This window comes from Marmota monax, unplaced genomic scaffold, assembly GCF_021218885.2.
Source record: "Marmota monax isolate L192 unplaced genomic scaffold, Marmota_monax_Labrador192_F-V1.1 WCK01_AAM20220418_F8-fsc00046, whole genome shotgun sequence".
Taxonomy (NCBI): domain Eukaryota; kingdom Metazoa; phylum Chordata; class Mammalia; order Rodentia; family Sciuridae; genus Marmota; species Marmota monax.
This window is the reverse complement of record NW_026692486.1, coordinates 13,285,372-13,312,491: the sequence shown is the minus strand read 5'-3', so window position 1 is coordinate 13,312,491 and position 27,120 is coordinate 13,285,372.

Below are 27,120 nucleotides of genomic sequence, written 5' to 3'. Positions count from 1 at the left end.
GTGTTAGCTTTTTGTTTTTGTGACCAAAAAAACCCGACAAGAACAGTTTAGAGGAGGAAAGATTTATTTTGGCTTATGGTTTTGTCTCAGTCCATGGTTGGCTGACTCCACTGCAGAAACATCATGGTGGAAGGGTGCACCTGAGTGAGGAAAGCTGTCAGTTCATGGTAGATACAAAATGGGGGTGGAAGTGGGGTGGGGAGGGAGGGAGGGAGAGAGAGAGAAAAGGAAGGAGGGAGGGGGAGAGAGAGAAAAGGAGGGAGGGAGGGGGAGAGGGAGAGGGAGAGGGAGAGGGGGAGGGAGGGAGGGAGGGAGAGAGAGAGAGAGAGAGAGAGAGAGAGAGAGAGAGAGAGAGAGAGGAAAGAGCCAGGAATAGATATAGTCCCCAAGGTCACACCCCCAGTGACCTACTTCCTCCAGCCATGCCTATTGTTTTCACCACCTCCCAGTAACTCCATTCAGATTATTAATCCATCAAATTATTTGTGTGCTGATGAGGTGACAGCCCTCATTATGTAATCTTTTCACATTTGAATATTGCTGCATTTCCTGACACATGAGCATTTGAGGAGATAATACAGATGCAAACCATAATAGGGAGGATGAGGAAAAGTTTCAGGATCGCAGAGAAAGGAGAGAGGCCAAGTACCCTTGACAAATGACCTGGGTGGAGGGAGGGGTGACTCCCAGAATTTTTGCCCTCTGAAACTGCTTATTCAGAAGGCTGAGTGCAGAACCAAGGGTTCTGACGATAACGTTTGTAATGTAATCCATTTAGAAACTGAGTGTTTCACGTAAGCACAAAGTGTTCCGTCTTCTTAGGCTGGCTGTATAGTTTCCTTCTTTAACCTTTTATTTTTTTCTGAAAAAAAGTGAAAAAAGTAAAGATAAGTTTTGAATATGAATTTTCTGCTAGCCATGTTCAAAAAACAAAATCTGGGGCTGGTGTTGTGGCTCAGTGGCAGAGCGCTTGCTTGGCACATGTGAGGCACTGGGTTCAATCCTCAGCACCACCTAAAAAAATAAATAAACAAAATAAAGGTATTGTGTCCATCTACAACTAAAAAAAAATTTAAAAAAATCTGTTCAAAAGATCAAAAATCTGGTCATTCAAGAGTACTCGTTTTGAGCAGCATGTAACTACTTTTCTGAAATTGACTGCAGGAGAAAAATTAAAAAGAAAAAAAAAAAGAAAGAAAGAAAAAGAAAAACTTGTTATATTCCCCACCAGAGGGAGACAATTTTTTTCCTTTTGCCTTTCAAAACCTAAATTCTGATTAATGCAGATTTGAAGAGTACAATACATGGCTTACTAGAACTGATTAATACCCAAGAGGGGGGGCACAAACTTACAATGTAATTTGTTTACTTTTGTCTTTTAATATCAAATTATTTTCAAGATCTAAGTTGTGTTCTGCTAGCTCAGTAAATGCTACTTAGCATGCTTGGAACTTTAAGAGCTACTTGTTATTTCAGTGTCGACTTTATCTCTAATTATATTAGTATGGATTCAGATAGGACACTGATAATATAACAACATAGAATAATTTAGCATTAATTATTTCCTGTAGTAAGACATTTACAAATCAACTCTAAGCTAATAGAGACAAAGGGTGTGGTGGTGGAGTGAGGGAGAAATTGGTCACAATTTCTCCTCCTATTGGCAGGACAGTAGATGATGGAATGAGCTGAAACTCAGGCAGTCAATTCTTAACATACTGCACTCTTTAAAATCTTTTAAAAAGAAATTGGTCTACGGTAGTTGCTAATTTAGGAAAAACGATACATGAGCAGTAGTTCCTTACTATGGCATGTCTGTGCTTAGGATAATTAAACATTTTATCAAAAATATAGAAAATTGTCTAGCAATTCATAGTGTAAGACCTACTGTACTTTGAAGAAGTCCAATTTCATGCCCAATTTAATAGATACAGTGTTAGATCTACATGTCCAGTGTAATTACTTGGACATTTCATTCTTCCCAACAGTTCTTTTTGGAAACCAGTTCAGATATGACCTTGTGTAAATGCTTTTTAAATTATACGAATCATTTTACAAATCCAATTAGTACACAGTCAAATCTTCTCAGCTTACCTCACTTGACACAGGATGCTGCTGAAGTAGCCTTACTTATTGTGATTCCTATTTACTTCTCTTTGTCATTTCCAGAATATGTTCAACTAAAATACAGAATAATTCTTGAAGCTCACATTTAAATGGGGGATAATGTAGAAGCATCAGGTAAAGGATCTGTCTGGGTAGGAGCACGGGCTTCTCATCATTATTCAGTGAAGGTAAATAGATGCTTTAGAAAAGCACTGAGTGACACTTAACTTTCACTTGCCTGAGGTATCATTTAATCAGCAAGCACACTTAATAATTCTGCTTTTCTATTTTGTCAAGATCTCAATATTTTTTCAATATGAGGTCTGCTCCAGTGTACTTTACATGACACTTTATAATTAGTGGTACTTGAGAATTTGGCAGTTTTAAAAATTCATACAACATTCTTAGTTACAATTTATAAATGATTTTAAAGTATAATTAACATTCATCTTTACAAGTTATATGCAAACAAATATGCAAATTCAGAAATAAATATGCAAACATATAAAATGTTTTTGAATTAAGTAGTCCTTAACATTTTTAATGAAATCAATATTTTATTCATATTTTGCACACAATTTTGAGTACTTACTGATTTGGGGGGGTCTACTGCATATAGGCTTTTGCATATTGCAACTTCTAACTACCAGCAACAGGAGGGAAATGAGACTGTTTCTTCTTTTAATGAAAGCTGAAAGGATGATTTAGCAGACAAATCTAATAGGTGCTGTCAAGTGGATTATTGATGCAATTAAAATGGCCTTTTTGTTCCTTGAACTCTTAAACTAACCTCTTACATGACATGAAACCTATTTGGCTCTCAGGATGATAAAGTTGAGGCCATCAACAAAATGCCCTTAACTTTTTGAGTTGCTGGTTAATAAAGGCCAATAAATTGTGTTGGTAGCTATGGATTTTTAACAAGTCTGAAAGCAGAAGAATGCAGGATTCAGTATAAAACCAACAAAGGATTATTGGGAAAATATATTTTCGGTGGAGAAGTCACTAACTTAGATTATAGATCCAAGTTTCTGTTATTAGTATTTTGAAAAAAAAAAAACATCTTCCAAAGGCTAACTGATTCAAAATCTTAGTGGGCTCATTTAACAATCATCTTTTAGGTTCAGTTTCAGTTCCTCCTCTGCAAGATATATTTCTCATTACCAGGGTCTTCTCTGAATTCACACTGCATTGCAAGTTAATCAGGCAAAGGATTTTATATGCCCATCAAGGGGAAGGACAACACTCAGTGCCATTAAGGGTACCAAGACCCATAGAAAGAATCAGTTAGCACTGCACAATTTAGCTCTAAAATGTTCTATAATTTTTACAGCTATCCTTTATGACCAGTTTTAAATGACAAGCCTCCTGAGGGAAAGGACATCATTTAAACAAGGGAAAATGAGAATAATTTATTTTAAGTGACAGTTCTAATGTATTAATAGTTGCTTACTGAAATGCTATGTAAAGAATGATTCTGTAAAAAATGATTCTGAGATTATGGCATTAGCAGTACCAAAAGTGCCTTTTTTGTCATCTTCCCTTAATTAAAAATATATTTTTTTAGTAATAGAATTTCTTTTATAAGAGAGGAAAGTTTCGTGATCCATTTAATTTCCCCTTTTTAGCTGCTAGAAACTCAGTGAAGAGTTTTCTCCTCTTTTATTACCCGATTTTTAGATTTTATTTTGTGTGACTATGCTTCTGTACTATAGTTTTGTTTTTGACAGTCAGTTGCTTTAAATTTTTTTAAAAGAAACAGGTAATTACATATACTTCTTTATATCAACTTTATATTGTCTTGCATATGTCCTGGGCCCTACGGAGTTGTAGAATAAACACAGTTTGATTGCATGGAGAACACTGAACTCAGTGTTACAAGAGGTCTCATATGGCAGGTGCACAATGATGCAGGAATGAATGAATGAATGAATGAATGAATGAATAAGTTCACAGGGAATTCAAACCATGAGAAAGATCATGACGGGATGTCATTTATCAAGGAAAGCACCAGACTAGAGATGAATCTTGGCTGATGCCTTAAAAAAGGTATAGCATGAAGATTGGAAGAGGAGGAAATGGCTTGGAGGGGCATAAAAGTTTAGCAAGAAGAATTTAAAATGACAGGAGCCATAGTGTAATAATATTTGACTCCTTTGCTAGGACCTATTTGCTTGTGTGGAATGTCAGATTTCAGGAAGCAAGATTTTTTTTTTTTTTAATTCATGCAAGGAACTCATTTGTGCAGCCTTTCAAAGAGTATGACACAGTGTTTTGAGGCTGTTTAATGAATAAGATGATCCTGCTACCTACACTTATTTCATATTAAAAATAAAAGATATAGAATATGATTAGTTGAACTTGCTTTCTTCGGATAAAACAATTTACTTAGATGCATCTCAAATTAATCTTTCTTCACAGAATCAGAACAAGCAATTGAAATTCTGTTTTTCAGCAAGCTGCTCCATAATGTCTGTGGGGACTGGTTTTGTTTATTTGTGGCTATATGGCAGTCTTAGGTAAACAACATACAGCCATATCAACGTGCATCTGGGTTGGCTTCAACATTTTTATTATGCAACTTAAAAATTAAAAAGTCAAATCTGCTGCACTTAGCAAAACAGTTAAATCTCATTCAATGTAGAACAAACCCCTTCCACTTTCTTGTCAAGTAACCTTGGCCTTGAAAGACCATCCCCACACAATCAGTCACTTCCATATGCCTTTCATTCTTTCCATATTCTAGCTTTTTTTTTTTTTTCTCAACGTTTTGTTTCTTTGGGCCGCATTTCATCTCAGTTGATTGCCCAATTCACTTTTCATTCAGTCATAATTGTTTTTTGAATTGTCTTAAATTCTCAAATGGATTATGACAATTTGAAAATTAACAATGGCGCCTTAATTGCATGGAGCTGTGTGATCCACAAAACCCTGTTGGCTGATGTTTTTCCCTACCTGTAATTTTTTTTTTTAACCAAATGTGAAAAGGTAGAAATACACACATAAGCATAAAATACATGCTTGTGAGTTGCAAAAATGTTTGACTTTTCCAGTATCTGGAAATCAACCACAGATACTTCAAAACCATTTTAATAGATGATTTTTAAAAAATTCAAAGGGGCTTTCTTTGTTTCAAATTCAGTTTTTTTTTCTTCTGTGAAAGTAGGAACATACACAAGCAGGACAACATTTTCTGTATGTGTATGGAAATTAATTCTAGGAAAATAATCATTATTCTTTAATTATCTAACTTTGGCCGGGCTCTCAGTGCAGCTTGGCAATCGTCTCAGTTGTCCCTAGTCACCTCCCTCTGTAATTCTTCTTGAGGCAGCTGTTTGAAACCTTTAAACTCGTGTTTTTCTTCTCATCCCTCACTCTCAGCCTTTAGCCCTGCTTCTTAATTGATAGAGAATATGGCAACTCTGAGAGGTCTCCTTTGCACTTTCTCTGCTCATCTACAGAAGCGAACATCTTTTTAATCTCCTTCAGTCTTGAAGGAAGAGGTTTTTTTCCCCTTCATTTCAATAATAACCTGTTGGGCTCATTGGATTCTGTCCCTTTGGCCTCCTCTCTAGATGTAGATTTCTTTCTTTCCCTCTTCTCTGGTTCCCTCTCTTCAGCCGATAGGCATCAAGTGTGGTCTTCACTGTCTTTGCCTCCTTGTCTCTTTATGTGCAGCCAAACTTCTCTCTCACCTTGAATCCTGCTCTCCCTCCCATTCACTGTGCTTTGGGAGTTAGCGAAAGCTCAAACCTATGCCACGTAATCACCTGCAAATGTTTGTCCTTTACTCTCCTCTCCTGACTTTTCACCTCTGTTCTCTATTTCCTGGTTCTTTAGCCTGGTTTCAGAGAGTTGTTTCTCAGTACTCAATTTTTGATCTTGTGTTTTTTTTCTTGTAATATTCATAAACTCCTTTATTTTTAAGGTGCTGGGGATAGAACCTAGGGCCTTGTGCATGCTAGGCAAGCATTCTGCCATTGAGTCATGTCCCCGGCCCTGATGTACTCCTCATTTAATGTAGGTCCCAGCATGATTTATTAGGTCAAAGTTTGACTCTTCCAGTCAGGGAATGGGGGCTCATAGTTTTCCTGAACTATGAAGCACTTTGAAAACTGCTTGTAGCACACACACATTCTCTGTGTCTGCAAAAACACTGTTTCTGGTTTCCTCAGGTCCATTCATTTCTCTTCTGGTTGAAGCTGGTCATGCTAAGATTACCACTGACTTCTTAATTGCTAGATCCAATAGCTCACTTCTAATTTTCAACATCATCTTTTTTTGTAAAAAATATATATTTTTTAGTTGTAGATGAACACAATACCTTTATTTATTTATTTATTTATTTTTTGTGGCACTGAGGATTGAACCCAGTGCCTCACGCTTGCTGGGCAAGCACTCTACCACTGAGCCACAACCCCAGCCCCTCAATATCATCTTAACATTATTGATCACTTCTGAGTTTCTCATGTTTCCTTGCTATTGGCTTCCAGAACACCAATTGGTATACTTATCTTCACTGATAACCTACTGGTCTGATTCTTGACACAAAGGGGAGTAATGCATGGCATCTGTCCCTAAGGATATTATACTGTAGTAGAGAAGGTAAATGAATGGGCAAATACACCTCAGGATATAAAACAAGTCATGGAAAATTACTCACCCTTGTGCTTGTAGGGACAAGGAGGATGTTTCATATTTCTAAACTGAGACTTGAGGAATAACCTGAAATGACCTTGGTGGGGCGGGGTCAAGGGTGAGAGTCCTTGGAAGAAGAAGCAAGCCATACCAAGGTCCAAAGGACTCTTCCTTTGGATGGTTAGGTAACTTTGAGAAGTTCACTGTGATTGGAGCAGTGAGTTTAGTGATCATATGGTAAGAAACAGGCCTGGGCAGGCAAGTGAAGGTTGAGTCATAGAAGGTCACATGAATCTTTTTAAAGAATTTGCAAATTATATAATGAGAAGATATTGAAAGGTATCATGGAGAGGAGTGACACAGCAGAGTGATACTCAAGAAATATTGCTCCGGTTGCTGAGTAGGTAACCAACTGGGTGATAATAAGAGTGCTGATGGGGAGAGTGGTGACCACCCTGTGGCCAAAATCTAGGCAAGATGGTCCTGGCCTAATCCACTGAATGGTAATATGGTTAGAATAAGGTAAAAAGAAGTGAAAGATTTTAGTGATATTAAAAAAAATAATGGAAAAGACGTGTAATTGATCGTACTATCATCTTCAGTTATTTTCAGTTCCTTGCTTTTCCACTGTGGCAATATTACCAATAAAAATTATAGAACTTGTCACATGTTATTTTATTTTTTCCATTACATGATAGGGTCTAGTACTGGAACCCTGTCTGATTCATCTCTATCTCCATTGCTCAGTTTGATGTTTTGTGAATATCGGGTTAAGTAACAAATGCCAGTTGGCTAACTGACTCAACTTCCCTGGGTTATGTTAGACATTAATTTTTAGCATGCATCTCTGCCAGATTGTCCCTGCCAACCCTCCCACCCTCCCATTTATTAGACAGCTACAGAGAATGCTTCATGGTTTAAATATGGTTTTGAAAGTTGCAAATCAAACTTAATTATTACATTGAAACCTTTTATAAATATTTGAGTATAATAATGTGATAAATAAAACTGATACTCTGTCATCTCTTTATTATTTCTATTCCTGCTGTAAAAATTACCACGAACTTAAGAGTCTTAAAGCAACATAAATTTGTTTCTGTAGATCAAAGTTCCAGGCAGACTCAACTGGGTCCCATGCTTAAGATATTGCAAAGCCCAAATCAAGGTGTCAGCCGAGAAAGGCTCTTAGGTGGAAGTTCTTCGAATCCACTTTCAGGCTTATTTGGTTGCTGACCAATTTCAGTTCCTTGAAGTTGTTTCTTTCCTTCTTGGCTGTCAGCTGGAGGCTGCTATTAGGTGCTGAAGGCCACTTGAGTTTCCGTTTCCCATGACCTCCTCCACCTTCAAACCAGCAATGGCAAGGCAAGTCCCTTTCATGTTTTGAATCACTCTGACTTTCCCCTTCTGACCCTGCTCTCAGCTTTTGAAGACTCATTGATTACATTGGCCCTTTTGGGATAATAGAGGATCATCTGCCTATTTTAAGTTCAACTTTTTGCAAAACCTTTTTTGTCATGTAATATATTCATGGGCATGATATTTCATCATATTCACATTCTGGAAATTAGGAAGAAAGACTTTAGAAATTCTATCTATTACATCCTTATTTTAAATTGGAAAATTATATAATAAATTAGAAGTCCCTATAATGTTATATTGTAAATTAATTGATAGTGTTGGGAAGTTTTTGGGTTTTTTTTGGTTAAATGTTCCATTGATTTTAATCCTAGGTATATCATTGTTACCACAATTTTAGATTTTTTTTCTTAACTTTCCACTCTTCTATCTGAAACTACTATGTTGAATAGGTTAAGGATCTATCTTCAGTAGCCAAGACACTTGATTGGTCACAACCCGATGATGCAATGAATATATGATTTTGTGACCAGAAACATTTATAAAAAAAGACTTTTTAGCCCTGGCTAAAGAGTGAATAGGCAGGACAAACCTGTTTTAATCATACCAGACACGTATGATTTTGTTATTCTGAGGAATGGAAAACCATGACCCACCATTCTGGATAATCAAAATTCTCAGTCCTAATGTTTAAGTGTAGCTTTTTGTTTATTCAATAAATGCTTGGCAAGCAACTACCAGATTTTCAGGCACTCTATTCTGTGTGCCAGGAATAGGATGGTGGATAAGACATGCCAGGTTCCTGTCTTCTTGGAGCACCTTCTGGTTGCTTTGTATTTAGCAAACAAAGGAGTAAAATGGGTGAATAGAGAAGAGACTAGAGGGTGGTAATCTCTTCTCACATGAACCAAATGCCCCCTTTATATGCTCAGAGAGCTTTCCATACCAATGTCTCTCCCTTCCTGAAAAGCAGCCTTGCATTCTGGAGGGATCAAGGAGGGCTTCCAAAGGAGAGATGGGCTTGACCAATGTGACTCATTAGGGATGTAGGCCCACAGAGATAGAGTTGGAAAAACATTCTGATTAAGCATATGAGTTTTCTTTTCTCAAAAGGTTTGACATAAGGACAGAAAAGAGAACAAACATACACATGCCTAAGGAAAAAGTCTCAAGGATGACTTAAAAAATTCAACAAGAAAATTCCAGTTTACTCTTCAGAATTTTGGGGGACATCTGATGACACAGTAAACAGTTGATAGTTTTTTGCTTTTGTATTACCATCCTGATTGTTGTAACTGAGACCCCTGATGAGTTCCCAAGGAATATCAAGGTGAGAATACAAATTGCCAATCTTGTAAAATCAGTTTGACAATCAAATAAAGAAAATTCCTGACTTGTCTTTCTTTCATACGATGTACAGAACACCAGCACTGTTGAGCTTGTTTGAGAATAAAGATGAGGAAATTGTCAGTCATTAGGTGCAACACTAGCAAATGGAAACAATATTTGAGAGACAATTTATTACCAATTTTACTCAGCTTTGTTTGTGGAAACAAACATATTATGAGTATTTCTCCATTTCTTCTTCTTTTTTTTTTTTTTTGGAAAGATGTACTATATCTCAAATATGATGTATTTAGCTAAATTTTATCAAATTTATAGATGATACAAAGATCAGATAAAAAGTCAAAAAAGCATAGAAGATTAAATTTTAAAAGTATACTTAGAAAATATAAGATCTAATCACAAAGATTTATATATAATTTTTATATATATATATATATATTATATTATATTATTTGATAAAGTTAAAAAGAAAATGAATTAAATATTCATGAGTAAGATATTAAACAAAATATGGCATGTCTACACTCAAAGGCAAAAGGACTGGATTACACATAATTTCATTATTAGTCTCTTTTTTGTAATACAATATGAATTTGTTTCTCTAGTTCTTTCCATTATTATCCTATAAATTTTTCATAATAGCACTATGTTGCTATAATAATTTGGAAAACTATTATTTTCTTTTTTTTTTTAAATTTTTTATTGTTGGCTGTTCAAAACATTACATAGTTCTTGATATATCATATTTCACACTTTGATTCAAGTGGGTTATGAGCTCCCATTTTTACCCCATCTTCTTCTTCTTTTTTTTTTTTTAAACAAAACCAGAAACAAGGACGTTCATAACACCCAATGCTACAGGGAGAAGAAAGCCCTTGCAACATAAGAGTAATGAAAAACAGACAAAAGATGAAGTCATATTTCTGGAACCAGGAGTTTTTCTGATAGCTAGAAATAAGGGTGTATCTATGAGGCAAGAAAACCTTAGCTTCTTGGTAAGGGTTTGACCCTGTTTCATGTTAACCCAGAGCCCATATATACTGACTTGAAGACCAATTTTCATTCAGGAAGAACATCTCTGCCATGCCACCTTCTATCTTGGATCACTTGCTGTACAAACTTGGGCAAATTTCTTACCCTCTCTAAATCCATAACTAAAAAAAAAAATCTACATTACTTGGATAAACAGCCTATTTCTTGGAAGTGTTATGCATATAAAATATTATGTCAAATATTTAGCAGATTATGGAGCACATGATCTGTGTTCAATATATAGAAGTTTTTATTGCTATAATGATTGATTTTTATGTGTTTCTAGGTTATTTTCAAACTGTACCCCAAATGCTCAAGACACTTTAGTACATTTTTTAAATTATTAACTTTAATGCACGTGTGTAATAAGAATTGTAATGCATTCCTCTGTCATATATAAATTAAAAAAACTTTAATACACAGATTGAGAAATTGGCAAAAATATGTAAATACTTATCTAAACCACGGAGTTAAGAAAGAAAATTCTAGGGGTCCATATTCCCTGCCATATAATTTGCCTGCTGAGATCTAGATTGACTTCTTCATGTTGACCTGTAGGAGTTATGCTTTAGGGTATGAGGTTGTTCAATTCACTGGAGTGGTGCTGTTAAATGGCTTGGTAATGCCAGCACACCTGTCCTTGTAACAAGAGCAGAATTTTTGTACTGCTCTTCTGCTGATGGTTCTGGGGCTATTGAAGCCCCACAAAGAGATGAGGAGAGCAGTGATCAACCCTGCTTTGGGATAATGTAAATGGCTAATATCTCAGAGTAGGCAAGTGTCTCTTCTTAGACAACCCAATTTCTTGGACTCTCAGCCTTTCTTATTTTGATTTAGGATGATTAGCCCTTTGTTCTCTGAAGCTTGTGCCTGACTTCCTGTGTCTTTGATGTATAAAACTCCCAGTATATCATTTGCATTGATCTCGGTTCCTATTTCACAAGTTGTGCCCCACAGACCATAACCTTATCCATGATCAGGTGACCAACTACAGCTTTAAAACATGCTTAAAGCATGCTTTTCCAGCTAACTTTTGCAAGTTTAAGAGTAAAGAAAGAAATGAAAGGATCATATAAGCTCTTGGATGTTACCTTTCTTAGGGGACAAAGGAAGAATATAGCTTGATATTCTTATTACACTATCTTCCTCATCCACTCCTATCCTTATCATTATTAACCCATATCTCATCTGCAATTTTTGTAGGCATGTTGAACTTATTGTATTTCTATAAGAGCAAAGCATAGCATGGACAATTTAAAACCATATTTGTTTATCATATTTTGGCTAAAATGTTCAATTTTTTTTTCTTTTTTTTTTCAGCTTACTAAGCTATTTGCAGAAGTATTGCTATGGATGAAGCCTGACAGATTGGAGCACATAGTATAACTGTGTAATGCACACACATGTGAACATTAACATGCATACACACATACACAAATACACACTAACACATATTACCATTGGTATGTCAGGTTCAGGGAATTTGGAAGTTTTCTTCCTCTAATGAGTGATAAAATATTTGCATGAAATATTAACTCACATTTTGTGAAATTCAACAAATTACTCATAAATCTCTCTTTCTCTCTTAATGTGCTTTTGAATTGTCCCTAAAAGTTCTGAGATGGCCTTCTAGCACATCTTATACTCACACCAAATATTTTGTTGATGTCGATAGGAATTTTACTCATGTAAAAAGCCCTGGCGCAGACCCCAGACACAATAAGCAGTCAAGAAGCCTTCTAAAGGTACCAGAGAGTAAGAAGTGTCAAATAAGTGTCCACCATGAAAGCAAACATCTCTGGGTATCCATTAGCTGCAATAAACAGAGTACACTTGGCAATGTGTTGTTTGACGTGGATTTACAAAGCAATTTGCCAAGTCAGTTTTTTCTTTCCTCTGTATTAACTGTCAGTGTGTGTGGGGGGGCGGTGGGGGGGAGGCTAGTGGTCCTTTTATTGTAAATTGTATACACTTGTATAATTAATTTTATAACTGTATAATATTATATAATCAGGATGGGTCATGTGATGTTCAAGGTATGTATAGTGTGCAGAGGCAGCAATTTGGCAGGAGAATCAACACTTCTTTCACTAATCTTCTAAGCACTAGCTTAGACAAAGCCTGTCCTGTGACTTACAGCCTCATTCTGGAATAAATAACCATTGCAGACTACTATGTATCTAGGTATAAGCATTTCTGAGGGAAATTTAATTTAGCACACTATAAAAAACTCTATCCTTGGAATATATCTTGTAAAGGAGAACATTGAAACTATCTAAAACATATTAATTCAATATCTCTTGATTGGTTTAAAAAAACGGTTTAAAATCAACTTCTTTTATTCTTGTCTTAGCATTTAATTTCATTTGCATATGACTAAGGCTGTTTCTTTTGGTAAATTCAATTTGCTAGAGTTTGGCCCCCAACACAGAAAGAATGGCCTCCTCTGAGTCAGGATTGCCAACTATGGCAAGTAGCGTTGCAAGTAAATTCAGTCTGTATACTTTTCAGACTTCTCAGATGTGATCACTGACATTTGGCCTGATGAAGGAAGCCCTGGGGACTGGTAAAACATAAAGCATGCTACTGTACTGACATGCAAAATGTCTTCTAATCTGTCTTTATCTTTCATGGCTGCAGTGGTCTGGATAAATTAGACCAAATTGGGCTAAACACTGTCCTTCGCTACACTCACACAGCTGTTTTCCGAAGCTAATAGGAACTGTGTGTGCACATCCAAGGACAGAATTTGGCCCCTTTTGTCTTTGCAAAGACGGTTGCTTTAGTTGAGATGATTATTCCTGAGTGACTGTTTTATAAGCAGTGTTTTTTACCCTGTTTAGATTTCTTTCCACTTAAGTCTTTATAGTAAAGACATTTATGAATATGGAAATATGTAACTCAAAATCTTCAGTTTCCAGAAAAATAAAATTCTCCCCAATAAAATCTATGAGCATTGCAAATAAAGTAGGGAAGAGGTAAGGCAAGTCATATAAATGGTGGTGAAAACAGAAGTAACACTGAGAAAAAGTGTCAACACTCATTTATGGTAATAATCTGATTACAATTTTTATTGTGCATAGATACTTGGCATTTCAAAAGGGAAATCTGTCATTAAATAAAAATTTCAAGAAAAATACAGATCATCAAACACATTTATTTTTTTCAGATGCTATAAAGCTGAAATTAACCCTCAGTGCAATTCCTTCTTTCCTTTCAAAAGCTATTATGTAAATTGCATGATTTTTCAAAGGCCACGCTTTTTGAAACAGAAGAGAACCACTGTTATAGAAAAGTTTTATTATTGGACATTGCAACCTTATCTTTGAACTTCTCCCTATAAAATAATACATACAAGCAGAGCCTTAAGGTTTTGGAAGGAACTTCCTTCATAAATCAATGCATACTATGAATAATAGGAAAGATACTCTAGGATTTCTTGACTTTTTGAGGCATTTCCAAGGGTTAGCTCATTTCCTTTGTGCTTTGAGCACATCTCCTTATTTATAGTTACTATTTGCCCTTCTCTAAAGATGATTAATTTAAGAATGTATTTAGTTATACATCGGAGCAGGGACTTTCAAAAGTTCGTAATTATGTACATTATTCATGCCAATTTATTTATAATTTCAATCTAAATATTTTTACTTTTTGCAGGGTTAATAATCCTTTACATAATCATTTATGCAAAAAGTAATCCCACTGAATTCCTTAAATGGCTGGAAATTTGTCTAAAATGGTGGATTTTTTTTTTTTTTTACTACCTGCCAATGTGAACAGATTCCAGGTATTTGAGACCCGTCATATCTCTACTTGAAACATTTTGAATACCAACTCCAAAAACTCGACATTAATAAAACATTAAAGTTCCAACTTAAGCCCATAAAAGTCAAGAAATCTAGAGTTAAGGTCGACCTCGCTCTCTTAACTCTGTCTTCCTGCATGCATGCATGGGTGATGGGACAGCAGCAAGGCTGTTGCTTAAATCAGTCTTCCTGCATAATCTGAAAATGTAATTGAATTAGTGTATAAAGTATTTACATACCCTGCAGTGGAGAGCCCCCCACACTATATTATCCATGTCCCCTCACACGGCCCTCATTTTAACTCCTCCTTGCAGTGTTGCTGTGAGGCTTCCTCAAACATTCAGAAATTGGACTTGCAAATACAATTTCCCTTCTTTTATGAGGCTTCAAGATGAGTGATGCACACTCAGCTTTCCTAGTTGCCTTTCAGCTCCTGGCCAGACAGAGTTTAGGTAACGTTTTTCCTTTTGGTTAACATCCTCAGGGGTTGCTAGGTATGTGACAATCTCATTCTGTGGCTAAGGATTATTTTATGCTTTAATTCAACCAGATACAGGATAGTTTGCCATATTAATATGAAAATTAAAACAGATTGAGTTCAGGAACATATTTCAGGTACTTTAAGGACATGAACTTTGGTTTCAGATAGACTCATGTTCCAAATGAATCCTGGTTCTATCATTTCTTGTTATTTAACCTTTCCAAAACTCAGTTTTTCTTCTGTAAAATGGGGATAACATTGGTCCTCATGAGTTTTAGGATTCAATGATATTTTGAAGATGTAAAGAGAGAATGTATATAAGATGCTTGAAATAGAGAAAGTGCTTAATAAATGGTTAATGTTAACATTAGCACTCATTTGGGTAGGAAATAATAACATATTGCTTCAATTTCTTTCTTTTCCTTCATGTATCATAGAGTGTAGAACAGGGTCTTTAAGTAGAGTTTAAATGATCAGACATATTAAAAACAATGTTTAACACTAACCATAAGAAGGATGTTTGTCTTCAACCACAGTTCAAGAAATGTACAATGACATCATTTTTTTTTTTTTTTTGTCATTCAGATTGGCAAAGATGGACAAAACTGGAAATGGCCAATGTTGGGTATGGGAAACAGACTTTCTCACATGTTATTATTAGTATAAACTGGTATACCACTTTGAAAGACATTCTGGCAATATATATGAAAATTTGAAACATACACATCATTTAACTCAGCAATTATACTTTTAGAAATTCATCTTAAGGAAATAATCAGATAAGTGTGCAATAGTATTCATAAAAGTCTTATTGAAAAATTGCAAAGAATCAAAATATTAAGATGGAGCTCTTAAAATAAATTATGGTGCAATCATACAACAAGATACTAAGTAACCATTAAAACGAATGGATTTTTACCTATGAAATAAATTTGATTGTGCAGTCATAAATTATAGGGTAGATGTTTGAAATGATCTGAATTTATCCGTCCTAACTGTCATTACTGCTTTTTGTGGAACATCCCTTTCTTTCTGGACCGTGGGCATCCTTATCCATATCTCAGTCTTTTTGCAGAACTTTTCAGTTACTTTTGGTTATTTAAATAGTTTCATTCTGTTTATTGAGACTCAGGGCCAGCTTCATGGGTGTGCAATCTGTGTAGTCACAAAGAGCCTTGAGCTCAGAAGGGCTTTGTGTTTGATTTAATGTTTAGCTATCAATCAAATTCTTAAAACTCTTTTAAGTATTTTATATTTAAAGTTGCATTTTTTAAGTGTAGTCTGGTGGGACAATGGAGCATTTGCATGAGCAGAGATCCACCCTAATTGTACATAGTATCCTCCCTCAATGTGCTCTTTTTGGGGAGACTGGAGATTGAACCCAGGGGTGTTTTACCACAGAGCAACATCCCCAGCCCTTTTCATTTTTTATTTTGGGACAGGGTCTTACTAAGTTGCTTAGGGCCTCTCTAAGTTGCTGAAGTTGGCCTCGAACTTTTGATCCTTTTGTCTCAGACTCCTGAGTCAGTGGGATTACAGGTATACGCCACAGTGCCCAGCTCCTTTATGTCCCTTTAACAGAGAATATTCAAGGACCCACAATGTGTGGTTTAGGGAGACTCAAAGAGAGCAGGAGGTAAGGAAGTTTCATCTATGGCTGAGAAGATGGGGTCCCTGAAAGCCCCATGGAGTCATTCCTTCACACCAGAATTTGATTTGAATACAGAAAAAATGCTATGGCTTGCTAAACAAAATGAATGGCCAAGATATTTTATCATATTTCTTCATACTTGTTTTACTTTTATGTATTTGCCGCTGTTATGGTTTGGATGTGAGTTGTCCCCCAAAAGCTCATGTGTGAGACAATACAAGAAGGCTCAGAGAAGGAATGATTGGGTTGTGAAATCCTTAACCCAATTAGTGAATTAATCACCGGATGTGATTAACTGAGTGGTAACAGAAGGCAGGAGGATGTGCTCGGAGGGGGTGGAGCATTGGGGGCGTGGCTTTGGAGTATATATTTTGTATCAGTCGAGTGGAGTCTCTCTTTGCTTCCTGATCACCATGTAAGCTCTTTCTCTCTGCCACACTCTTCTGCTATGATGTTCTCCCTCACCTTGGGTCCCCAGGAATGGAGCAGGCCTTCTATTAACTAAGACCTCTGAAACCACGAGCCCTCAAATAAACTTTTTTCTTCCCTTAAATTGTTCTGGTCAGATCTTTTAGTCACAGCATGGAAAAAGCCGACTAAAACAGCTACTCACTTAAATTGAAAATGATAAATGAGAAGTAAAGGGAAGAGCAAGACAAGTAAGGATAGTCACCTGTTAGGTAAAGGTGAAAAATGTTATGGAAAATGACTGTAGAAAGTGGGAAAATTAAGAGCTTAGTTAGCTTTTGCTATTCTGCTAAGACTGAAACATATGCATTTATGAGCCACAAAATATGAATTGTATAATTTTGCTGATTCCAGGCTTGAGTTAAAATCTTCATATTTGCAGCTGAATTGATATTGAACCATATAAAAATGAATGTTAAGATTCATGCTAATAATTCAAATTAAAAATTTCCTTACTTAGAGTGATATTATGTAACAAAATCAAAATCTACAATGAATTGGAGAAACTACAGAGAAATGGAAAGATTTATATTTTAATACCATTAATATCACTTTTTAAAAAATTGCTTTTTGAGCAAGGAGCCCATATTTTCATTATGTACTAAATGCCACAGATTATGTGATTATGTAGCTTGTCCTGATCCCAGAGGTGAAAGAAGCAAATGTATTGGGGGCATTTTTTGCTTTTGTTTATTAACATTTGTTTACTTTTTTGTTATTAGGGTGATAAATCCCCCTCAATCCATTCTTTAGGGAACAGTTGACACCTGGCTCCATTGGCATACGTGTGACTGAAGCCTGATCAATCAGAATATTTTATTTTCCTGGACTTGTTGATTGGTTTAGGGATCTACATTCACAGAAATCACAAGACTTGTGTGAGAATTAGCAGGAAGAGATCCTTTGCTTTTTATTTCTGGAATTGACCCTGAGATATGAGCTTATTGCTGCTGGAGGGCACTCTGTGGAGTCTGAGTACCAAGCCAGAGAATAGTAGGAATGAGAGAGAGAGAGAGAGAGAGAGAGAGAGAGAGAGAGAGAGAGAGAGAGAGAGAGAGAGAGAGAGAAACTGAGAAACTGAGTCCTGGATGGGATCATTTTTATCTGGATCAATCTATGTCTGAAATTCCTTAGGTATATACATGGAATTATTAGCTATGTGAAATCTTTTATGCTGATGCTAGTTAGAATTAAATTTTGTCACTTGCAACAAAAAGGATTTTTTAAAATCTATTTTTACTTTTAATTGGCATATAATAATTGTGTATATTTATGGGCTACAGTGTGACATTTCAATATATGCTTATAATGTGTAATGATCAGATCAGGGTAGCTAGCATATTGGTCCCCTCAAACACTTAATTATTTCTTTTTGTTAGGAACTTTTGAAATTCTTTCTACTCTTTTGGAATTTGATACAAGATACATAATATACTTTTGTTGTTTGTATAACAGTTTTCTATGAAGATAAATATTCCAGTAGGGAAGGATTATAAAGAAGTCTTTCATTTGCAACCATGTACTGTTTGCTTTGCTAGTGCTGGTATTTTGTAGAGCAAAGTATTTATTGCTTTAAAACCAGCAAAAGCAACAAAGGCTTTTCTGTCTTCGAAAAAAAATCAGTGATGCTTAATTTTTTTTTTTATTGTGGTAAAAATACATAAAATGAAATTTACAGTTTTAACCATTTTGTTAACCTTTTTAAAGATAAAGTTCAGACTAAATTATGTTGTATACATGGCTATGTAACAATGAATCCCACTTCTTTTTATACTTACAATGCATGAATGAAAAATAAAAAAGGACCAGAAATAAGCAAACACACACACACACACACACACACACACAAAGTTCAGTAATGTTAAGTATATTCACATTGTGCAACAATGTGATGCTTAATCTTTAATGTAAAAGTTGCTCAGGAGGCTACAGAAACAGATGCCTCAAAGTAACTGCTGACTAGAATTATTCAGCAATGGGAGCCGGCACTCCCATGCCAACTTCTTTACAGAATGACACAGACATGCAGAGCAGCCACAGAGTCGTAACATGTACCTTTAACCAGCAATTCCACTGGTTGGTGCCATGTAATTATACTGCAGAAAACAGAAGATTAATGAGTTTGGCTTTACTATCCACCTAAAGGTGAAACATTTAATTCTCAAGTAAGCAATCTTTTGTCTTATGTGTTCTAATGCATGTATGTGTGAATAGAAGGAGAAAATTTGGGTTCAAAGTAGTACCCAAAATGGGGCACTGAGAAGGCAGAAAGGAGTAAAATCACTCTAAGCTTAAAGGGACCTTGTGGAAAGCATTCAGAGAAACTTGTGAACATATTTTCAGCAGCCCAGAGTCCCACTTGATGAAATTGCTGCAGTACTCCTTTGAAGGCATCCAGTGTCTGTGTTTTATGCATATGGTTGCAGCCTCAGGAGGGAATGGGTGCAAGGAGCCAGCCTCCCAGAACTCTGCCCAGGATTGCACTGGCACAGGCCTCTGGGCAACCTGTGGGCTGTTCTCTAGCCTAGGAACCTACACAACTGCTCACCCTTCTGTCCACAATCTCAGCTGGACTTTCCCTACCTGGAAACTTCTCTTTTCCATGACAGAACATACATGGACACCTTTTGCAATAAGTGTAATCCAGCGAAATTTGATTTGAAAGGATTGTTTCAGTCTGATGGTTTTTGTTGTGTGTGAATGAAAACGAAACTGTTACCATCCATTTATATTTTAAAAATCAGAAGTTTGCTTAATAACTTGCTTTCACAGAGTGAAAACTGGATGTCACCGGCTCAGGTTGAGAGGACAGAGAGAAGAAGGCTGTTGAGACAGAGCAGAATAAAAGAAGTGAGGGATTGGGACTTTGAAACACAACCTTGGCCACTGCAGTATTTCACTGATGCTGACCTTCATGATCAATATGGTTGTCACAGTGCTCGGAGAGGATGATTGGTGCTTGCTCATCTCTGAGTTTGCTATTGTTGTTAAAGTTACATGGGAATCAGGCAAAATATTCAAATAGAACAAAAAAGAACCCAGTGTAAATGAATTCTCCCTCTCAGTCTTGCACCTGCTCTCTGTCCCCAGGGGCCTGCACTCTGGGATGGTACATTCTGGATGGCTTGGGTGTGTTTCAGCACTGCTGTCTGGTTCTTTACTTTGTTTAACCTTGACTTTGACCTGTTAAGTAAGGGCCTGAACTGCAATTAGGAGATGACACTCTGCTTTGCATTTTAACATTCTTTCTTTAAGCAAAGTAATGAATAAGGAAGCATATGCAAGAGCTTGAAAGTCTTCACTCTGGGTACTTGATTAACTCTTGTGCTTGTTTTTTCACACCTTTCATTGCATAAAGCCAAGCAGGTGACTGGTACATTCTCTCTTTCTGCAGCATGTGATATTTCCATTTCACTGCAAAACAAAGTTCAAACTGCTAAAAAAGCTAGTTTTTAATTACTTTGAGACACAAGTTGCAAGGAGGAAGCCTGACAGCTCTCATCAATGAGATCAGTAAGCTGTGAAGACATGTGGCCAGATGTCTTGTCATTAATATAGACAATGTGATTGGAGGCCATCATAATTGTTATTATTACAGGATCATAAAGCTTTATAGTAACAGAAAAAGCAAGCACCTTTATTTGAAAGGGCAACCAAGAAAACAAACTGAGCTCATCAATAAAACCTTGGGGCAGAGAGAGAAGACTATGCACAGCAATTCTTCGGAAGACCAAGTAAGGAAAGACCTATATGATGATGTTCATACTTAAGTTAGGAGTTGGGCAGATGAGTCCTAGTGGATCATTCGACATTGAATTAAATATTGGAATAAATAATAGTAACACTGTTCTAGTGTCTGTAAATTAATGCCAGCTAGCAAATTGGTTTTCTCAGATAACTTTGTGTACTTGGCTAAATTTTCATAATTGATGAGTCATAAGTTTAAGTAACAGTCACAAGTAATTATAAAGAAGTTAAGGAAATAACTTTTTATATAAAGCACTAAGACCTAATTGTTCTTTGAAAGATGTGTGTGTGTGTGTGTTTGTGTGTGTATGTGTGTGTGTGTGTGCACATATTCAAGCCTTGTCCACAGATAATCAAGAAGCGGAGTCTCAGAAAGATCTTTTCCTTGCTGTAGTGTCAGATCTTGAAATAAGATTTAAGAGCTGCAAAGTCTGATTGAGTGGGACTGCGATGTGATTTTTGAGTAGTACCATTCACCAGAGCATGGAGACGAGAAAATGCTATTTCTGTGTGCTGGAGGTTAGACATTTCTGGACAGATTTGTTTTAATTCAGTCTTTTCTTTTGAAATCAAATATATGCTTGTAGCTACCTTGAGATGTGTAGTTGCTTATTATAGCTAATGGATCGTTCATCCTCTTTGTCCTTGAGATAATCCTAAGTATGTGCATAAAACTGAGATCATGTTGCCCATAAAAACCAATCAGCCTGGAGTTGGTCCACAAGGTGTTGAACATTCGCTAGAGCAGATGGGAAAGATAATGTTTAATAAAGAGTTAGAGGATTAGGTGGTACAAAACAAGCAAAGAGAAAGGGATAATTTCATTTCAGGTGAAACTCTGTGACATTTCTTGTACCCAACAACAGATTAAAATGATCCCAGAGCTGTGACTTTTGGCTACTTTCTCTCCCAGTGCTGGCCCTGCATACATTGTCAGCTTTGACTCTGCCGGCATCGTCGCCTGCATCTGTGAATAACTCAAAAGATAGTTTCTCAGGTTTATGAAGATGTATGAAGTGAGTCATTCACAAATGAATATACATATGAGGAAATGACAGAATTCTGCTAAATATGTTTATATTTGAACAACTGATACATCTGAGTGTGATTTAGAAAGGGATGTGCTGAAGTTTATATAAATGACAGTTAAAAAGATAACTGTCACAATGTTTACTGATGAGGTTTCTATTTATCTTAACGTTTAGAAGTTAAATGAAAAATGGATTGTGGATTATAGCCTAAGCAGTTTTGAGCCTGACTTTAATACAACAACTACTGGCAAATGGAGGTGGCAGGGAAGTAAAGCCGACTAGCCAAAAATCCTCGGGAAAGGTAAGGCCTTTGTGAGGCCTTTGATGGCTTAAATACACCCTCATTTATTTTTCATCATGTTTACTCAGGCAATTAAACCTAGGCCAGGGAGGTGGATTGAAGCTGTTGTTAGTGGTTTGCTGGTCTGGGTTCTGGCGTTCATCCAGAGGGGTCATGGTTCAAGCTGCAAACGTGGACCTTAGCAGGCATTATGGTGGGTGACCTTGTGGAGGAGGTGGGACATTGGGATGGCACATCAGGGCCGTTGCCCTTTGTGCTGGGCTGTGCTCTTCTGCTTCATTGACTGTGGCACTAAGAAGCACTTCTCATTTTAGCTTCTTGCAGTCCCAACTCTCCTAGCCTGGAGGAAGTTGCCAAAAAAAAAAAAAATGTAGCCTCTTCTGTTGGCCTGGCTACCCCTACCTGTCTGCAGCAGTGCTGGCCTTTCGGCAGTGCACTTACACGCTGTGGAAATGTGCTCTGGGAGGTGTTAAGCTGAATTGGGGAATATTTCAAACCATTCCTTAAATAATAGAATTGAAATGTTGTGCTGCCAAGGTGGCCTCGGATGGAAACTTCCGAGTGAAAAGTTAGATCCTGGTTTTTCTTGAAGGCTTAATGGAGCCCAGGGGTATGTGGTTTTCAGGCTTTCTCTATTTGTTAATTTTGGAAATGGACTTTACACAGTTTTACTTCCCTTTGGTGTGAAGTCTTTGGTTTGCTTCTATTTATGCAACTCTGGATAGAAAACTTGGGATTGTTCTTTTTATTTCAATTCTAGACAATAGGCCTGGAGGCAGAGCAACAATGGACATAGCCATTAGGAACCATAAATAAGCATATCGTTTACTGACATGGAAGCAAACAGAAACCAGCCACGTAGCAGGCAAAGCATCCTAAAGGCTGTCAGACGTTCACAGGCCTGGACCTCAGTTAAGACACGGGAAAGGAAAAAGATCCAGCTTTCCCCCCACCCCCAAATTTTAAGAGGAATTTTTTTTTAAGGCAAAGAAATATAACTTAGAGGAACACAAGTACATGAATTTCCTGAAGGGAAGTTTATATTTGCTATCTAAATCTTTAAGATCTCAGACTTTGTCCTACTTATGAAGAGAAATGTCTCACAAAAAAGGCACCATTATTTGGGATCTTTGAATATCCACAGAGATACACAAAGGAGGCCAAGCTTTCGAATTCCCAGACCTGGATAAAATATAAGGAGCTCAATTTAATTTTACAGCAATACATACCTTTGTTGAAATAGAACAATGTTTATTAAATACTGGAGATTCTGTATCATCTTCTAGGTATCTATTGTGGCTAAATACCAACAGTACTGTCAGTATTTTCTTTGGATTGATTTAGCATGAAGTATCTGGGTACTGGAGATTGAGGGCAGCCTATAATGAGGACATGGGGACAGTTCTTACTCTAGCATGGGGTCACGTGACTTGGTTTATTTTATTGGAGGTCAGCAAAGGGGAGTCACTGTTTTGGGAGAGCTGCATGTGAATCTGGGAATTTTGGGGGCAATTCCTTATGAAACAGTGATACTCTATTATAAGCACACCAGGGGAATTTTCCAGGGGGAATTAATGCACTTATCTACTATGAAATACCTCCTTCAATTCAGTCCCCCATGGTAGAGCCAGGGAATTGAGGACAAATTTTTACCATTTCTTGTGAAGATTGAGCTCCACATCTCTACATACTAATATCAAATACACATTATTTGGAGCCCTCACTATAACCTGAGATGATGTTAAGCTCTCCTCTCCTCCTCTTCCTCCTCCTCATTTTTTAAAACTGTTTAAACCAAATTCTATTTCCCAGCATCTAGTATCAAAAATTTAATAATATTTGCATCGGGTATCAGGACTATCGATCTATAATCTTCAGATTAATGTCTCAAAGATGGAAAGAATTTTTCCCATAGCTTCCAGTTTCCAAGAGGCCTGTTGTAGGAATTCCCTTCACAGTATCTGATAGTCCTATGTAGCCTCTCACTGAACACTCACAGTGACAGTGCATTCGCAAGTTCACTGACTTTAATTATTAAAATATTTTCCTTGGAGAAGTCACATCTACCTCTCCCTCCCCTCAGCCTTTTGCCTCATTTCTGCTTTCTGGAGCTACAGATGCAGATCTATCTTCTCTTGTTAAAATTTCAACATATAAAGAGAGGTTTCTTGTTCTTTCTGCATATAAGGCAAAACTTACACAACTCACTCATTAAAAATTTGTACTGAGTAGATACTATGAGCAAAAGCTGAGGTAGGTACAGTGGGTGTAATAAGGATGATCCAGGCAATTGTTTCTCTTTCGCTATTTACTGGACTGCCTACACAGTGCCATCTTCCTCCCGATGAAGTATCTTATCATTTATTTCTGGACTGAGAGTTTTTTGGGAGCAGACGCAGTGGCTTCACCTGAACTTGCAATTAAACAAGTAAGGGATGCTCACTAAATGCTTTCTTACCTTTCTTAGTCCCTCTAAAATGAGGCCCCTAGACCTGGTCATAGATTTGTTTAATTGATTTGACTGGTACTGAGTACAAAGGGAGCATAATAATGTTTGACCTATGCTGACACTGAGTCGAACTAACAAGACCTCTCTGCACAAGGACTTCTGTAAGGTTCTGTCTTATAAAGTAATTTATTTAAACTGCCCAACAATCCTGAGAGGTAGATAGTTTTATGCCCAGTTTTGAGGTGAGAAAACAGAGGGAGACAGTGGATATAAATTGATGCTAGTCACAGTATTCTCTACTTTGTATTTGGCCCTTTTTCTAATATAGATGCTACATTTTAGTCAGTTGTTTTTTTCACTACTGTAACTAAAAGACCCACCCAGAACAACTTTAGAGGAGGAAAAGTTTAGTCGGGGCTCAGGGTTTCAATCCACAGACAGCAGGCTCCATTCCTTTGGGGCTCGAGGTAAGACTGAACATCATGGCAGAGTGGATGGCAGAGGGTAGCAGCTCACTTGATGATCAGAGAGGAGCAAGCAAGATCTCCATTGGCCAAATACAGATATATACCCCAAAGCCACTATCCCAATGTCCCACCTCCTCCAGCCACACCCTACCTGCCTTTAATTACTACTCAATTAATCCCATCAGGTGCTTAATTCACTGATTGGATTAAGGCTCTCAGAACCCAATCATTTCTCCTCTAAACTTTATTAAATTATCTAACACATGAGCTTTGGGGGGACACCTCACATCCTAATGATAACATTCTGCCCCAGGCCCCCCAAAGCTCACAATCATACAACATTGCAAAATAGATTTATTCCATTCCCAAGAGTCTTCATAGTCTCAACAGTTCCAAGATGCTCAAAGTTCAAGTTCAAAGTCTCTTCTGAGACTCAAGGCAAACTTGCATTTTGAGTTCCTATAAAAATCAGAGGTAATTTACAAGTATCCAATATATGATGGTACAGACTAAACATTTCCATTCAGAAAAACAGGGCCATAGAAAGTAGGGATAGGACCAAAACAAGACTGAAAACAAGTTCTGTAGTTCCACATTTGGCATTGTTATGCTCAAGTTCGGGACCCTCAAAAGAACACCAGAGACCAAGATCAATGTAAGCAGCAAAGAGGTGTTTATTGCGAGCTGGCTTGGTCCTCCGCGTGCACAAACAGCAACTGGTGACTCTGAGAGGGTTTGCAGCAGTTTTATACACTCTTTGGGGAAGGCAGGGACCTCACATACTTCATAGCATCTCTTAGCAAATCATCACACACTGTGGGAAAATCATAAAACAACTCTAAAACATGATTAGCACATTCACTGGTGGGAACAAGTTGGGTAAGGGTGATTGGTTAGTACAAGAGGGGGATTCGTTTGAACTGATTGGTTTAAACCACGAGGGGTTATGTGCTGAACTACGTGGTTTTCCAACATGTTATCAACCACCGTAAACTACTGAGAGGGTCATCTGGCATCCCAGGTATTGTCCCTGTCTCATGCTGATTGGTGGTTGCTAGGGGGTTGCTATGGGTCCTCACCTAGCCTGACTGAGTCAGGGACACCTGGCACAACAGATCTCTCCTGTTATTTGTAGATAAACAACTCAGCAGAGTGGGTATGTGCCTAGGAGTGCTTTGTGGGTCTTTCCAAGGACAAGGGTCATGCCCCCTTCCTTGGACAGGCTTTGCTCTGAGGTAGAGGCTGGTTTCTCAGCATCTGGAGCACATGGCATCATGATGTTCTCTCCTGTGGCCTTGTTGGCTCCAGCCTAAAAGGCTTTTTTCTTGGCTTGTCTCAGCTCAATTCCTGCTGCCTTCCTCAGGGGACATTCCATGGTACTGGCATTTCTTAATCTTGGGGGTCTCCACTCCAGCTTTGGCTTTCTCCTCAAATCTCCACATCTTGCCTTCTCAGAAAGTGTCCCCAGGGACTCCAACCCTGCAGCACTTTGCCTGGCCACCTAGGCCTTCTTTTGAAATCTTGGTGAAAACCTCCATGACCCCCTAACTCTGGCATTCTGCATTCCTGCAGAACCAGTACCCTGTGATTGACACCAAGGTCTGTTGCCATCATGAGCAGTAGTAAAGACTCCAGGGACCCTGGCTGCACTAGCCTCTGAGTGTCTGAGCACATTGAGAAAACTTCCTAGGCCTTCTTGTGCAAGAAGGATTCCACACTGGTCTCTTCTCAAGAGAATTCCCATGTTTACTTCCTTGAGTCTGAGATGGATGTGGTCTTGCCAGCTCCTGAGATGCCCTCAAGCCATCTTTCTTAGGTCTCTGGGGCAATGTCATTAGCATTTCTTTAGTGGCAGTAATATCTTTAACTGCAACTTCCTTAGCCCCAGTTTTACTCTCACTTTTAAAGTCCAAGTTTTTCAAATCTTTCTGTTCTGCTTTCTGCTCCAGAATATCACAACAACCTGGCTAAAAGCTACCAGCAATACCTATGCTACTTCCTGAATGCTATGCTGTCTAGAAATTTCTTTGGCCAGATTAAGAAGTCCGTTGCTTTTTAAATCAGCCCACAGAAAGTTTCAGGACATGGGCATAATGCAGCCAGAACATAACACAAATGGCCTCTAGTCCAATTTCCGATAGTGTCCTTCCTTTCCTATAAACCCTCTTGAGTCCTGTCTTCACTGTCCACAGTTCTGTTGGTATTCTGGTCTTCTGAACTACCACCAGAATCGGCCATTA